Source organism: Leiobunum rupestre, chromosome 2 (genome assembly GCF_980474605.1).
Source record: "Leiobunum rupestre chromosome 2, qqLeiRupe1.1.hap1, whole genome shotgun sequence".
Lineage (NCBI taxonomy): Eukaryota > Metazoa > Arthropoda > Arachnida > Opiliones > Sclerosomatidae > Leiobunum > Leiobunum rupestre.
The window spans coordinates 12,748,126-12,752,500 of NC_143385.1; the positions used below are offsets into that span (position 1 = coordinate 12,748,126).

Sequence of the window (4,375 nt, forward strand, 5' to 3'; positions counted from 1 at the left end):
AATCCTTGTACGTACAATCGAGTAATATTTTATTTTCAATTCTCAATTCATTGCTAAGTGCAATTTCATGTTTGTATTTCATCAACAGAGTACGCGTGTTTGACAAACAATACTTTTCTTTAGTACCCTTTATTGATCTTTCCGTATTTATCGAACGATTTTATGCAGAGAGATTAGCACAATGTACAAATTTTAATAACAGAAATCTTTTTAACTTTTACGTATCATGACAGCTTCGTAATCGTGGATGATAAAAGTTAGTTTTATTTATTACAAGCAATTCGATCTAGTAATGGATTTGATTTACTGATGTTCAAACATTTTTTATTTTAATTGGAATGATGAGTTGAAAATAATACTTTTACGAAACAAAGTTTTATGAATAAATATAGATATTTAAAATAAATAAACTTTATTATAATATTTTAAAGTGACACTTTTATTACTTAAAACATGGTGATGGTATATCAGCTTTGTAAAAAGGCGTTAAGTACAATAAGAAATAAATCAATATCTATGCAGGAGCCAACAGAGCTAACATATAGTTAGCTTTCCGTTGCTATGCAACTCGTTTTGAAATTTATAATATTTAGGCTTTGTTTCTCTATTCGGTGTTATAGTCGCGAGCCAGATTTGCCGCACGGTACTGACGAGTCCCAAATAGGACGAAACCGGTCTACCGTTGGAATTTCTGGCTATTTAATTTAATTTAATTTAGTTTTTCACTCGAAGATATATATGGTCCGAGTTTCGCGTCTTTTTGTTCGCTCGAAGACCTATCGGTACGAGCTATTAGTAAGTTTTTAAATTTCTTCAATTTTGTAGGGTTAGCTTTATTATCCCTTTTCATAAGGGACTTATCTACTTATTCGCTAATTATATAATATATAGTATACCACATTTTAGAATTGCATTTGCTTTTTAAAAGTACCTCTTTTCAACTGAAGCGTAAGTGTTCCTCTTGTTAAAGAGGCGAAATAACGGGCCCAATTTTGTGAAATAAATGTTCTTAAAATTTTAATTTCGATTTGTATTTCAGTGAAAATGCTTCGGGTTACAGCGGCAGAAGTAAGATTTTAATATTATTACTCCTACAGTAATTCAAGCAATTATTTTCTTATAAAATCTAATTTTAAAATGATCATACAAAAAATATTAAAATTAAATTTATAACAAATGTCCGCCAATAACCCCCAACGAACTGTTTAAGTAAAAATGGTATTTCTAACTGAAACATCATGATAAGTTTTAAATAACAATAATTAATTTCGTGGTTTAAATAGTTCAGGCTGTTCATTTATTAGTTTAATAAATTCAATTATACTAAATAATGGTATTACTTAAGGATAGTTTTGTGTACATACATTTACGTTTCTTTGCTCCGAGAGTTTGCTAATCGATGTTAAGCTATTAAATAAGAAATCTATTATTATATTATTATATTATTATATTATTATATTATTATATTATTATATTATTATATTATTATATTATTATATTATTATATTATTATATTATTATATTATTATATTATTATATTATTATATTATTATATTATTATATTATTATTATTAAATACATGTACGCTTCTTTGCTCCGAGAGTTTGCTAATAGATGTTAAGCTATTAAATAAGAAATCTATTATTATATTATATTATTATATTATTATATTAAATACGTGTACGCTTCTTTGCTCCGAGAGCTTGCTAATAGATGTTAAGCTATTAAATAAGAACTCAATTATCATAAAAAATTCCAACTCAACAGAAGAAGGTACTCGTTACTTGAAATTAAATTTTACAAGTGTACATTGAAAAAAAGAAGCACGGTTTATTATAAAAATTATTTGATCAAATGTACAAATCTCTATTCAACGGGATTAATTGTTCATAACCGATATAAAAATTGGTCACCCTACGCTGTTCATACCTTTCCACTAAAAGTGGGTTTTATTATAAATTTTTGCGGGTCGCACACGAGGGCTAACGATTTGGGTTCCACCAATGGAATTATTCGTTATTTTTTATTGTCGTCTGCAATAATGTTTTCCTAATGAAATTTTTAAAATAGAGTAGTGTCAGTGCTACATCATGCAACGTCACCCATGCTTTTTCCTATAGAGGAAAAAACGCCCCTAAAATGGCGGCCATGGCCAAAGCTACGAGGTGATACTACTCTATAGGTTTAGCCTGTCAAAATGTCTTCTATTTCGAAAATAGCAATATTTGATAGTTAGCAGTTTCAATTTTCCCTCGTCAGTGACGTTACGGAATAGCTTCTTTTTATTGGTTAAATTTCAAATAGTTGTATAACATAAACAAATTGTACACCCTTACCAAATAAAGTTGTGTTTTGGTCCACCAAAGATTGCGGTTCACACTGCTTTATTATCTGCCATTTAAGCCACGGTCACACTATAGAGCTTAAAACCCAGTTTAAGTCGGTTTCAAAGTCAGTTTTGACCACCGACGATATTTCTTGGCTCACACGTGCGTAATCACTTCAACCAGGTTCGCTTTTAGCCGAAGCTTAACATCATTTCAAATTATGACCAGAATTTTCAAAATACTAAAATGTAACCCAAAAAAAATTAATCGTGTTTACTATACATACAGTAATAATATTTGACATTATTTAGAATTTATTCCCATTATTCTGGAATATACGAGCAATTTTACCTCCCCACCTTATCGTTTTGAAAGCGGTTCTAAGCGAACCGACTTGGACGAGTTGCTTCCCGAACCAGCACGAAGGGATTTCTCACGCTGGTTTTGAAAACTAGTTATCTAAAACGAAGCGATTTTAGGGTTAAGTGTGAACCTGGCTTTAGTGGGCCATACTAACCCAGGTAGCACCATCACGTACTTATTACGTGTTTTATTGAGTTTTCTAAAACGTATACGAAACATGTTTGGTAAACGCTGATCATGTCACCAGTTAGCACGTGATTCACCACGTAGTTTTTAAGTGTTAAATTACGCGTACATTTAGATTAAAAAAGCACCTATTAAGTTCAAATAGCATTAAGTTTGAAAACAATAACCGTGATTTTATTTAAATTATACCGAATTAATCAGCGATATTGCGTGTATTAAGGACTAATTTGTTTGTGTATTTAGCGGTTAGTTTCTGTTAATTCAGGTATTATTTTGCGTACATACATTAGTTATTTTGCGTGCATACATTAATTATTTTGCGTGCATTAATTAGTTGGTTTTTGTGCAAAATTTGGATATTTTGGGTGCATTAATTGGCAATTTTGCGTGCATTTATTGGTTATTTTGCGTGCATTAATTGTTTATTTTTAGAATTATGTGATGAAACGTTACGCATTACACTATGGGTTTTCGTCTAAAATTATAGATAGAATAAAGATTTTGCGATACAATTCATTTATTGATTATCTATTATATTGATAAATAATTTTTTCAATAGTGCATATCTTAACTTTCATTCTCTTTAGGACTAGAATGCATAAAACGGTAAAAGATAGCTTAGTGAATATCATAAACATATGACTAAGAAACAACTCCTACCTCTTCAATGTAGTATTTCTTCAATATTCCTCCATTGTCTATATTTCTGCCTAATTATCTTACAAAATGTATGTGAAGGACATACGCCACGAAATTTTATATTAAAATTTAACATATACTTATAGTTAATTTCATTAAATTAATGAATAGACCTCAGAAAAAAGGTTTTCAAAAATATATTTATAAATCGCTTTTGAAATCTTGAAATGGAGACCTTTTCAGCGTTTGAAAGTCAAACAATCCTTCGGAAAACAGTACGTCATATATAAAAAACCGCTTTATAAACGATAAAAAGCTTAATACATGCAAAATAATAGTGTATTCGAAATAATATCTTCGTGCACGCAAAATAAGTGCTTATTACTCGAAATATATTATCTTATTTATGCCAAATATCCGCTTAATATACGAAAACTAACAACATAATTTACGCCAAATAACCTATAAATACACGGAAAATATCGCTTAATACAAAATAAAATAACCAATAGGTTTACGCAAAATAACGAATTAATGCTCGACAGTAACATATTAATGCACGGCAAATATACTTAACTTCGTGAAAAATAACCAATTAATGCACGCAAAATAACAAATTTGTGCACGAAAAAGAAGCGTTTGACTCATGAAAAATAACCAATTAATGTCCTCGAAATAATCTCTTAATGCATGAAATTTAACCGCTAAACACACGAAATATAACTCCTTTCTACACGCTTAATACCGTATGATTTAATGTAATTTAAAATTAATAAGCACATTTTATAATCGGTAAGAACGCATAATTTAACACTTAAAAATACCTGGTGAAAGTAAAGAGGGGGTAAGGAAGGCGATAC

The 4,375-nt window shown here is 29.6% G+C and overlaps 1 long non-coding RNA gene across 1 annotated transcript in view; it reads left to right on the forward strand.

Annotated features, from left to right (window-relative positions):
* The first annotated feature begins 912 nt into the window (after positions 1-912).
* The window catches only part of LOC149956136 (uncharacterized), a 5,874-nt gene continuing 2,411 nt past the window's right edge, over positions 913-4,375 (forward strand). Inside the window, exons 1-2 of the long non-coding RNA XR_016478623.1 lie at positions 913-948; positions 1,040-1,068. This is a non-coding gene — a long non-coding RNA (uncharacterized LOC149956136). The remainder of the gene's footprint in view (positions 949-1,039; positions 1,069-4,375) is intronic.